The sequence below is a fragment of the Cyrtonyx montezumae genome, unplaced genomic scaffold (genome assembly GCF_038088225.1).
Source record: "Cyrtonyx montezumae isolate F1298 unplaced genomic scaffold, pur_monq_1.0 scaffold_3, whole genome shotgun sequence".
NCBI lineage: Eukaryota > Metazoa > Chordata > Aves > Galliformes > Odontophoridae > Cyrtonyx > Cyrtonyx montezumae.
In genome coordinates this window covers 93,629,768-93,643,018 of record NW_027072034.1, presented here as the reverse complement: position 1 = coordinate 93,643,018, position 13,251 = coordinate 93,629,768, and the positions used below count along the sequence as shown (strand labels likewise).

Here is a 13,251-nt window from a genome sequence, read left to right as displayed (position 1 = left end):
ACAGACTCTATCCGCTTGACACAAATGGAAGCAAATGTGGGATGAGTGTGGAACCTGGAAGCTTACCTTCAAAGTGGGGAGCTACTGGCATGGGTGCTGAAGGTGATCCCACCTCCTCACAACTTTCCTCTGGGACAAAGTCTGTTATAAACCATGCAGCTCTCAAAAATCCATTTACTGCTGTCTTGGAGCCAGTCAAACCAAGAAACATTCATTGGCAATCCTAGTAGCAGCACAAAACGTTCACTTCAATTTTGTTCATAAGCTATTTTTGATTAAGTGCAGACATTTGTGCTGACTTTTCAGCTGCAGCCTATTCACGTATTTAACCACATCTGCATGTAGCAAAGGGTATTGGGCACGAACAAGGATGTTTCCTTATTACTCTTCAGTATTTTGGATTTCCTCTCATCTGAGCACAGCAGCAAATCCAGCATTAGTGGTTTATGAATTAATTGTGTATTGGACTGCTGAAGCAAACAGCTTATGGAAATCCTGTTTGCATTATCTTTGGAGAAATGTCTGTAGACAACCAGTACTTCCAAAGGAAGGGAAATAGTTTTTTAACTGACTGAATATCAAACACGGTAAAATCCATCAGCAAATAGACTTTCTTAGTGTGCTGGAAAATTAACTAATAGCTGCAGGTGAGTTCTCTGCAAAATTTTTATTTCTGTGATTTGACAGCTCTAGTAAGCCAATTGCTGCATTTAATTTCATAGTTTTCGGTCTGTGAGAATGTATTTTAGCAGCTGCTTTTGCCAGTTGCCCTCTAACAAGGATTTTTCTCCTTGTAAGTGAAGTTTCTTTGCAAATGAGAATGAATTTTTTTTCCTGTAGCAAAGAACATGCTGGTGTGTCTAGGCAGGGTAGTCCCTTTGCCCTGCCCTGCAGAAAGAGCAGCTGGGGAAGCCCAGCAGTATTTTGGAATGGTGATGAGGGCTACAGAGATAGAGAGCATGAAGTGTGGAGGTGCTGAGCAGCTCTCAGCAGCACTCTTCAGACTGGGTCCAGCAGTGCATCCCCAGTACGTGCTGAATGAGAAACAGGTCACAAACAACAAACTCCTCTAAGCAGGAGTGCCTTCAGTCTGCTGTTGGTGTGTCCACACAGACCCTACTGCCTGGTGGCGTGTGTTTGCATGAGATGAGTGAGGAAGCAGAAGGAGTCTTCTACCTCTTGAGACTCAATGGGCACACACAGAAACAGGTCAAGTAATTTACTTTTCATCTTATTTCAGATTCTGTTAATTTTAAAGTGTTCTTTTCTCAGGTATCTGTGTTATGTGGCATTGTGTATTGCTATGTGTATGTGCAATAACTTGTCTTTCTGTATGCTAAATTCATGGTGAAATCCCATTTTGAAGCGTCTAACTTAATGAATAAAACAGTACTTAAGAAATTCTAGTAATTTTCAGCTATATGAGGTGAGAATCTGAACAAATGCATGGAAGACAAAATAAAATTTCCTAGGGGTGGGGGAGAGATATTAAATTTACTGTAAAGATCATATGTAGATGCAAATCCATGTACTGCAGTAATCAAAATTCAAGGCAAATATACCCTTTTATCTGAAAAGAAAAAGAAAAGTTGCGCTAATGAGAAGCAGTAACAGAATTGCTTTAAAGTGACTCAGCGTAAGACACTTAGAGGACAGCTATATTTGGGTGAAATCTCCTTCTGCTCATCAGAAATGGAAGAGTGGCTTGTACCCTGGCACGTGAAATATCATGAATCTCTCAAAGCAAATGTTGGTTGCCTATGAAATCAACCCCCTGCACATGAGAAGCAAAGCCAGCCCAACTATTTCAATGAAGACTGAGGCAGAAAGCTCTGCAACGTGCTGAGATAAAGAGTTTTAAGCCTGGGAAATTAATAGGGCTGGAAATACTGCTAGGTCTAAGCAAGTCTCTTGTTACTGTATGTAGATTATTTTTAAGGCAACCTTTCTCCTTTTTTCTTGTGTCTCAGATGTATTCCAGAAATTCCATGGAGAATTCCACTGTGATGGTGCAAACTCCTTATTCTCATAAAATGAAACAAAACAGAACTTTGAAGAAATAATTGTTCTTATTTATTTATTTTTTAATGTTCAAGGATTGCCTAAAATAGATGGGGCTTACATGAGAGCAAATCTCAGAAAACGGATCTATAAAAAATAGTAGTGCTAGCAACTTGCTCCCAGTAATTTCTACCTGAAATTTCCAAGCTTTTCTTATAAAAGATACCCTGAAGTCTTGCTATTAAAAAAAAAGTAATAGAATAATGGTTTGGAGGGAAACTTTCTCACTGAAAGTCTAAGGACATGATGGTCCTGGTCAATTAGAGAGACTCAGGAATAATTAAGACTTGCTATTATGGTGTCCATATATAAGAAGGCTTCTAATGAGGATCCAGGGAACTGCAGGCCAGTCTGCCTGACCTAGGTGCTAGGGAAGGTTATAGAACAGATCATCTTGAGTAGGTGATCAGGCTCTACCACAAAAGATAGGTCCTGCTTGACCATCCTGATTTTTTCTATGATTGAGAGACATGCCTGGTACATGAGGAAAAAGAATCCAGGGGTTTTGGTTGAAGCCTGGCTGCACGTGAGCCAGCAGTGTGCTGAGGTGGCTGAGAAGGCCAATGGCATCCTGGCTTATATTAGTGTAGCCAATGGGAGCAGGGAGGTGACTGTTCCCTTATACTCAATGATGGTGAGGCCACACCTTGAGTACTGTGTTCAGTCTGAGACTCCTCACTGCAAGAAAGACATTGAGGCCCTGGAGCATGTCCAGAGGAGGGGAACAAAGATGGTGAAGGGTCTGGAGCACAGGTCTTATGAGGAGTGGTTGAGGGAGCTGGTTTTGTTGAGTCTGGAGAAGAGGAGGCTCAGGGAAGACCAAATTGCTCTCTACAACTGCCTGAAAGCAGTCTGTGATGAGGTGAGGATAGTCTCTTCTCCTGGGTAACTAGCAATAGGACTAGAGGGAATGGCCTCAAGTTGCATCAGAGGGTGTTTATGTTGAATATTAGGATGGTTTTCTTCTCTGAAAGACTGGTGAGGTGCTGGAACAGGCTTCCTGGAGTAGGGGTGGAATCACTGTCCCTGGAGCTGTTTAAGGAAAAGGTAGATGTGATACTTAGGGACATGATTTAGTGGGGAAATACCGGTGGCAGGTGAGCATTTAGACTTGATGATTATGGAGGTCTTTTCCAACTTTACTGGTTCTTTGATTCTGTGTATGATTCTATGATCCTGTTGTTTTTGTTTTTTTTTTTTTGTAACAAATATTTTTCCCTATCCAATTTAAGCTTTGCATCTGATTTTAGATCATGTCAATAAATACACTAAGATGCAGAATCTGGTTATAGTTGTTGGAAGAAGGAGAAGTGACAGAAGGATTCTGACAGCGATGCTGTAGTCCTGAGCTTCTCCTAGGCCTGGTTTGGGGCCAGAGATTAGCCTCTTGTCTCCTTTGTATCTCTGCAAATCCTTCTTCCTCTATAAGTATTCCAGCCCCAGGTGCTCTGGTGTCACTAGAACAAGGGTTTATATCCTCTGCTTTCATCCTGTCTCTCCTTATATTTGCCTGAAGAAAATGGACTTGGTAATTGAAATGTCTTCATCTGAAGACAGTTAAACATCAAAAAAAAAAAACTCATGCTAGAGAAGGGATAAGATAATAGCTTTGTAGCTTGTAGCTTTTCTAAGAAAGTCTGTATGGATGACGGGTTGAGGTTTTGTGTCTTGTCCCTAGAGCTGAAGGAGAGAAATAACTGTGCTAGAAGAGGTTTACACTGTATTACCCAGAAAGGACAGAGGCACTTGAAGTTTAATGGAATTTTGTGTTATTTAAAGGCTCCCGATGATATTAATTGCCTTGAGGTAGACCAAGCTTTCAGTAGCTCTCTCCAGTAACAAACTATCTCATTAAAAAAAATTTTAACCATGTCACATGAGCAGAAATAACTGGAGTGTTACACATCATGCAGGAAAATTTTCACTGTGTTAACTGCATGGGAACTCTGACTATATTTCCTGACCCCCATGCCATGTGGTATGAATGACATCAGCATTGATATGGCTTTCTTCTGCAAAACTCTAATCAACTGAAATAGGCAGAGACCTCTTCAAATGGAAAGAAAGTGAATGCTAAGGTTAATTCCTCTATTCAGCCTTGACCATATACCAATATGTGGGCAGCACTGAACACCCCACAGACCACACTGAGGGCCTTGCTGATTGCCACAGTTTTATTTCTGGGAGGTACTTGGATCACAGCATTTCCCTGCAGGATAAAAGCCCTGCGAGAGACAAATCAACATGAGATTAATGTTTCATGATAGGAAAGTTTCAGGGTTTCTCTCTGTAAAGGAAATAAACAGATGCTTCAAGTGAAACAGAAGCAGCATAGTAGGCATTGATCTAAGAGCCCTCCCCATGTGTGCCTTCAGTTTTTTTCAGGCTGTAGAAAGCCTAAAAACCTCTCCCTGAGCCTCTTCAGAAAGCAGTGATGAGTAATGCTGTGTACAGTCAGCTTGGCTGGCCACATGGCTATCTACTGGACTTTGTATAGCCATGCTTTTTTAAATATAAAAGGAATAGTCAGTATGTCTGGAACTGGTCATACACATATATCTTCCTATGATCTTGTAATTAGACTGGAAAATTGTTTTTGAATCTGAAAATGAGTGCTCTGCTGGAGGTCTGGATGCAGTGAATCAAAAAGATGCTGTCAGGCTTCAGAAAAGCAGGAAGCCTGAACCCAAAGTGCACCTTTTGAGCTCAGAAGCTGATAGTAAGGAATATTTCCATTTTATAATCTGGTGGGGAAAGGAAGAATGTTCTTGTATTTATGATTGGATACAAAATGGTTTATGTGGATGATTTTTGGGCTGCGGCTTGCTTCTTTCACCCCTCTGTTGCAAACTGTTTTCTAGATCAGTTGGTGGTTAAACTCTGAAAAACAAAAGAACAAAGCCATAAGCCATTTGGAGCACAGCAAATGGAGGTGTTATATCACAAATAAATAAACTAGTTATAAATCATTGGAAAAGGAAAAACTGTTTGCAGGCAGTGTCACAGGAATGTGACTGTTTTAACGATGACTTCTGAAGAATAACTTACTGAAATGCTATGTTTGTCTGTGAAAAGAAAATTGTCTCTTCTCTTACTCTCTTTTCCCTCTGGAGACAAATGAAAAACCCTCCTCTCCCAATTGTGCACAAGCCTTCCAGACCCAATGAGATATATCACAGGGACATGAGGGAACTGACAGATTAAGTTGTGTTGTGGTTTAACCCTGCAACAGCTCAGCACCACCCAGTCCTTTCCTTGTTCCCCCCTCCCAGGGAGATGGGGCAGAGAATTAGGAAAACAAATTAGGAAAACAAAACCGAAATAAAACTTGTGGGTGGATATAAAATGCTATACACCAAGACAGAAAAAGAAGAGAAAAGGAAAATAATAGTATTGGTAATAATATATATATTTACAAAATAGGTAATACGCAATGCAACTGCTTGCCACCCACTGATCAATATCCATCTAGTCACCTAGCAGTAGCTATCTTCCTTGGCCATTGTATTGGGGTTTTTTTGTTGTTTTTTTTTTTATGATGTCGTATATCATGGTATATTCCTTTAGTCAGTTTAGCCAGTTTAGGTCAGTTGTTCTAGCCCATCACAGCTCCTTGTGATGCCCTTAGTTTCCCTTTCTCGCAGGATGGTATGGTAAGCTGAAATGTCTTCAGTGTTGTGCAACATTGCTCAGCAACAACTAAAATATGGATCTTCTATCAGCAAGGTTTCTATCCCAGAGCCAAAACATAGCACCAGACACTATATAGAAAAAATCAACACTTACCCAGTTGAAACCAGGAAAACATAAGTTACTATCAGTCATATTTGAAAAAATGTGGTAGTCAGGTGCAGTCCTCTGTGACTGGAAAAGGAGAAACATCAATTTTTCAAAACAGAGTGAAAAGGAAGATCTGGAGATTTGGATTTGATGGGTGGACTTTTCTGTCTATAAGGAATTGGCTGTATGGTCAAGACAGTTAAGAGGAGGCCACAAGAATGATCAGAGAACTGAAGCACTTCTCCTTTGAGGATGGGTTGAGAGAGCTGAGGTTTTTCTGCTTGGAGAAGGCTCTGGTGAGACCTCGTTTTGGCCTTCCTCTACTTGAAAGGAGCTTATGAAAAAGATGGAGAAGGGCTCTCTTTACTAGAGTGTGAAATGATAGGGCAAGGAGTAACAGTTTTAAACTAAAAAGGGAACAGATTTAGATCAAACATAAGGAAGAAATTCCTTACTCTTAAGGTAGTTAGATACTGAAATGGATTGCCCAGAGAGGGTGCCTCCATCCCTGAAACAGTTCAGGTTGGATGAGACTTTGAGAAACTTGATCTAGTGGAAAGTGTCCCTGCCCATGCTAGGAGAGCTGGAACTAGATGCTCTTTAAAGGTACGTAGTCTAGTTGGGAGTTCTGTAGCTAGAGGTTTAACATCTTCATCAATGACCTGGATGAGGGGATAGAATGAACCCTCAGGAAGCCTGCTGATGTTATGAAGCTAGGTGTGGCTGATACACCAGAAGGCTGTACTGCCATTCAGTGAGACATGGACAGGCTGGAGAATTGGGCAGAGGGGAAACTGATGAATTTCAACAATGGCAAGTGCAGAATCCTGCACCTGAGGAAGAAAAACCTCATGCATTGGTACAGGTTAAGGACTGACTGGAGATAAGCTCTGTGGAAAAGGACCCTGGGTGTTCTGGTGGACAACAGGTTGACCGTGAGCCAGCAGTGTGCCCTCATGGTACTTATCAACAACCTGTTGTAGACAGAATGCTATTACACTTTTTGCTCTACCTTCTCTCTAAGTTATACCTGTTTTGTACCCTACCCACATGTTTTTATATAGAGATGCTCAAAACACCTACCTGCGAATGGTCTGAGTTCCAGGATAATAGATTATACACAGCATAATAGATTTGCACTCATGCTCCTCTTTGGAGTTCTTTGTTGCTTATATTCAGTTATTTAACATGCATTATGGTTTTTCTTGAGCCTAGTGTATGCATATACATAGATAAATTTTTTCTTAAGAAACAAGTCCAGCCCTTTTCTGAATTTCTTCACAAATTTCATTCTTGTTTCACATTCTGTATTTCAGCTGAGATCTCTTGACTTTGACCTCATGTGTGTGTAGGAAGCCTGCTTTGCAGGGGGGTTAGACCTGGTGTCTCTAGGGGTCCCTTCCAACCCCTCCAATTCTGTATTTCTTTGAGATTCTAAGAGAGGAAGTGAAAGAAAATATGTATTCTCAGAATAATGAAAGGTAATTGGAAATATTAAATTACTTAATTGGACTGGAATTGCTTTGAACACCTGAAAGAGGAAAAAACTGGTTGTAAGGGACTGTTTTCATTAAAAATGAAATTTTCTGTTTGACTATTTAATTATGAAATTACAGCTGACTTAGTGGGCATGTATTCTGAGGTGGATTACTACAAGATACTCCAAGGCCTTATAGTGGTGTAACTCTTTACTCATACACAATCAGTTTAATTTTTATGTTTTGGTAATGCAACAGAAAAAATAAAATTGATTTATAGAGAAAAACAACACCTTGGAAGTGAGAATGAAATGTGCCCGGAATCACAATCACTTTCTATAGCTGAGCTAATGACATTACTTCTTCAAATTTCCACGCAAATAGACATCTTCTCTACAATCAGTTTAAAATAGACTTCTACATTCATTCACTATTGTATTAGCAGAGGTAAAAGCGGAAAGGATCCAGCCATAATCAAAGCCAATTATCCGAGGTTTCTGTCTATCTGGTTCTTTATTTTCTCCAGTGCTTATTTGCTATAGTGTGAAAGTATAATAAAAGTCCTTTCTCAAAGCCTGTTCATTTTCAAGGGCTTAGGGACAGAGCTCTGTCCAGTTTCTTTACTAATTTGCAGTAAATCATTGAGAAAAAACAATAACAGGTACTTCAGTTAGCTTAGCTGGTAAAATGGATGAACTTCAGAATGGTGCTAGTAGTTTGAATTGTCATTTCTCTTTCGAGATTTTTCAGATGACATCAGAAATTACTTGCATTCAGTTCACATGCATCTGTTTTCAGGTTTCTAATTTTCATATAAGCTGGACTAAAGTGAAAAGTACTGCGTGCATTCAACGCATGATGATGAGTTACTATTGCTGCAGTACTACCGGTAATGATCCCTTTCCTTCTTTAGGGCTTCTTTTTGAATATATTGAAGTAGGACAACATGCTAAAACCTTACTTTGCATACTTCAAGCACTTCACTCCCATGCTACGGGAATCCATCCAACTTGTTGGCTTCTACTCACTGGTAATCAAGAGAAATCACTTCAACAGCAAAAGACATATTTCTATGATGATGCCTTATGTCTCAATCAGGACAATCCTCTGGTGTGCTTTCTGAATCTGCTGTCTTATGGAATTAAGTATTTATAAACATGTTGCAGAAATAGTATTTTGGCCTAGCTCTCTCAGTTTTGTGTAGAAATGTCTTGGAAGGAGGAATGAAAATTTTAAGTAATAACATTTATCATTATAATATCAGAAATTCTAAACTAAGAGGCCCAAGGCATCTGAAGACAGCTTCAGCATCTTTTTTTTCACCTATATTCTCAATCTATTCTTACTGCTGCAATAACGAGTAGAAATATTAGGTGCTAGTGGTCAGCATGACAGTCAGTCCAATGAGTCCTGTTAGTCATCCAGGTGACCACACTCTTAATCTGCAGGTTAGGCAGATGCTTAATCCATGACACACTTTTTTTAATTTTTTTTTATTTTCAGGTAGCCAATCATTAATTATTATTTATACGTACATGCATGTGTTTATAGGCACACACACGCATGTATAATGAATATTTTATATATAAAATCAAACTATATACATATAAAATCATTATTTCTGTGAAACACTGAAATTTTGGAATGGTGTTGGTGAGTTAGTTCAAGTAGAGGCAGTGATATTTATCTTGGTAGGCATGTAAGCAACTTATGTCTTGAATTTTTTAGCTGCATCTGCCTGTTCCTTTCCCCAGCTACCTTCGCACTGACTCTGTGGTCAGCAAAGGCACGGAGAATAGTCTGAGTATCAGAAACCTGTGCTGAAGGATGAAGATACCCATCAGCTTTAGTGGATATCTGGGTGTATGTGAACTTCTTGAATTATGGTTTGTTTGGAACTGTATTTTTGTCCATACTGAGTTTCACATTTAATCTTTACTCATAAAATCAGAGATTGTTTCAGATTAGGACTAGTCAGGACTCCTGTTAAGAAAGAAAAGAGTTCATCAGGAAACTGCAACTAATTGGAGAAACACCAAATTGGAATTAAGAACAAAAATTCTTCAAGCCACAGAAGTGAAGGAATGCATTTGTTTAGGAAGCTTGCTGAGTTAGCCCACTGGTTTCTGTGTGCAGGCTACAGGAAAGCTATCATAACCCCATAAATGTTTTTCTCCCTAATGTAGAACTTGAGCAAAAGAAATAATGATGCATATGACCACTGTACTTTTGTTGGATAGTAAATGAAGCAGACAATTCTCTAATTGTGACAGTGTATTCACACTGAATTCTGTCCTTTCCCATCCCAGAAAGACCTTTGTTTGTATGGCTTTGAGGTGAAACTTCTTAGCTTCTTAATGTGAAATGGCATTTTTTATTGATGTGTAATAAATTAAATTAAAAAGATTTTGAAAATAATTCCCTTGAAAGAATTAAACAGATTATTTTTTCCTGGAAGAAATAGTGTAAGTTGAACAGAATTTTTTTGAAAATATTGCTATAAATTCGTCATATATACCAACAAATACTGATTTTACATATGCAACTCCTGGCTCTAGCTACAAAAATATAATAATAATAATCATAGTAATCATCATTATAATCACCACCATCGTTATCATCTTCACCATTGAACAACTGTCCAGGTCTCTTTATATCTGATATTTTGATCAGAACTTTTGATCTTTTAAAGCCAGATTTTCAGGGATGGTAAATGTCTCCTCATTTGGTGCTCTTCTATCTGGATTTACAGAGATGCTGAGCACAGCTGGAGTCAGCCTAATCTGCATGATTATTAATTTTTTGATTCATTTACTGAGTGGAGGCTATTTATTTAAAAGTTGATACGGAACCACTGACAGTAATGTGCAAGAGAACCCATATGAGAAGTAATTGCTCTGGGTTCAGCCCAGGCTGAACCACTGCACTGACTGGTGCACAGAGCGTGGAAGCAATGGTGGGGAAGCAGGATGGCTGCTCATGCAGGCAGCCTTCAAAGGTGATTTGTGGGAAAACTGCCTGGGATAAGATATTTAGGGATGCTTTCCTTATCTGTATGCACAACATTGCCCTCTCTGCCTTCAATTTCACACATCCCAACTTTTGACTGCCTGCTCCTCCAACTCATAACATCCTTTTCAGTCTGAGTGTCTTTTCTGCAGTAATGAAAAACAAAATGGAAATGTTGGTGCAGTGTACACTTTCACCCCTAACACTGGAGGGAAACGCAGACTAACTAGCACAGGTGCTTTGGCCTTCTCCACTTTCACCATGGGTTGAATAAGAGTTACGCTGACACCACGAAGCAGGAAGCAGCAGTTTGTCAAAAAGATCACTAGAGACAAAGACATTTCCCATTCATGAATCCATGTTTCCAGAAGCAAGTAAATTATCTTGTCTCAAGCTTTAAAAATATTAAAATCTCCTTAAGAAAGATGCCCAACAGCTGTCTAGATGGCTAAAGTGAGACACAGCTCTGAGCAACAGCAAGCATGGCTCTATGCAGGTAGTGCTATGTAATTTCTGGTATTATCAGCCCTGCCTCCACGCTCAATTTGGGATTACAGTGCAGCACTGTTCTTCAGCTGTTGCTGAGACACAGAGAGAATGCAGTTATTGTGCATTTGAATTATGAGGCATGAAGATTAATGATGTGCAAATTAGCAGCACTCTGCTACAAGTAATTTTTGCTTTCACTCTGCACTCTCATCCCTGAATGCCAACTTTCACTTACATTTATAATGTTCCAATGGAATATTAAATACCAAATTAAGTACTGACTCATCTAATTCTCAGTCCTGAAATGCATCTAATACAGACAAAGTTTTTGCTTCTGTGAACCTCTGCTGCCCCTTTGCCTACAATTTGTATCAGTTAATATTCATAATGTGCAGCTATATTCAAATTGTGAGGATTCATGACTATCTGGTATTCCTGAGCTTCTCAATCAGAGACACAGTGCTAGCTCTGTCTGCAGGTCATTCTGTCTTCTCAGCAGTGCTTACTTTATCATTATCTCATCATCATTTTCCATGTTTGCTGCATACCTTAGATCAACTGGACTTTTTTTTCTGGGGAAAAGATAAAGAGAATATTGATTTGCCTGTCACTACGGACAGCTGCCAAGTGTTTTTTACCTTGCAGTGCAGCTAGGAAGTGTCAGAAGTTGCCCTCTTCCCTCTCCTCTTATTGCATTGTCTGTGGCAAAGGAATACATTTTCTCATCAGTCTCATTATTAACCTGTTTTTATTTGTTTATTTATTTAATTATTGTTCTTCCTTTCTTCTCATTCCAGAGCAGATGGTGTGTGTCCACACACAGGGTTTGGAAATTATCAAGGTTTTGATTCTGGCTTTCCTATGTAAGAAAACATTTTGCTTTCTGGAAAGAATAATTCCTTTCACTGGGACTACATAGGCATAAGGACTACTTGACCTAGTTGAAGGTAGTAGGATCTGCTTTCTTATGCTACTAGTTTCAAAACAAATATTTGTTAGCTGCTGCTCAGCATGCATCTTGTGAGAAAATATACATTTGGGATGTTAGTGTATGTTCCTTAGCTCTGGATTTTTTCCCCAAACACATTTCTGACATGTTCTGCTGTCCAAAGGGGACAGATTTATTTGTGATGTCAGAGTTTGGCAGCTCTCAAGGATTACCCTTCAGCCCTTTTGCCAGTGGCATTTTGTTTGAGCCACAGCTTTTTTGTTTTCTCTGCCCCCACTCTCCCTGGTTTTGGTGCCAATACCTCTCCTGACAACCTGGTTGGTTTGGTGCCACCTGCTCCTCGCTTCCTGCCCAGCCTTTCCTTTTGGCTTTGGCTAGAGCTAGGAGCTCAGAGATGGGGGTTGATCTGTCCCAAATAAACCAGAGCCCCAGTGTAACTTGGACACTGCCTCTGAGGTGCCAGTGTACTTATGGTACTTTTTAAAGGAGTGATCTGGGTTAAATACTTGCTTTTAATTATATAAGATGCAAAAAAATAAAGACCATTTACTGCCTTGTTTTTTTTCTGTGCTAGTGGTCTGTTGCTAAGTGGTCTTCTAAATAACAAAATCTTTACCATTTACCACTGTTGCCAAATATTGTTGCCAGAAATTTTAAGAAGATTAAACCATGACATGCATCTACCAGTGTTCATGTACTCATGTGGTATTTGGTAACTTTAAAAAAAGAATTTCCTAAATTAGAAAAATAGAGCATATTCAATATCACATTGCAATTAGCACACTTCCAGGTCCTTGTGGATCAGTTAGGTCCAGCAGATTATATATTGAGATATATTAATTGTTAATTACTAGTTACCAATTTAAATTCTTATTTACAATGTACTGTGATCTGACCTATATTTCTCAGTGTATGTCTTGCAGTACAAAGGGAATGCTAGTTGAAAGTGTGTGCAACTTTTTGGTCTTCTCTATTATGCTGTTTTTTTTAGGTTTAGCCTGACTTTTATGAACCTTCTAAAATATCTGCCAATTGATCTCTGGAATACAACATTCCCTCATCAGCTGATGTTGTGTTGTTGGACACGTGTTTGCTAGTGTCAATGAGGAAAGCTAATTTTTTGTTAATTATGCTTATTCCCTTGGGCCATGTGGAATGAAACCAGTTAAGAAAAGTGTAATCTTGACCTAATTGATATTGGATATAGGATAGAAATAGTTTCACAAGTGATATAATCTATAAAAACAAACTGCGCATCAGATTATAACATACATTCAGTGATACAATTACACAAAATCTTGATTTTTGGGTAAGAATAGACAGAAAAAGGACTGTTATGGTCAAAGATATTATTTATGTGTATTTATTTTTAAAATAAGTTCTAAAACCTGCCCAAAACAACAACAACAACAACAAATAAACAAAATTCTAGGGTAAACTTGGGCAGCCAATTTCCTAAGAAAAAGCAATAATTTCTTCAAGAAG

The 13,251-nt window shown here is 39.0% G+C and overlaps 1 protein-coding gene across 1 annotated transcript in view; it reads left to right on the top strand.

Moving 5' to 3' along the window:
• Positions 1 to 13,251, top strand: part of PARVB (parvin beta) — a 264,535-nt gene that overhangs the window by 88,004 nt on the left and 163,280 nt on the right. The gene's annotated exons all lie outside the window — the stretch shown is intronic.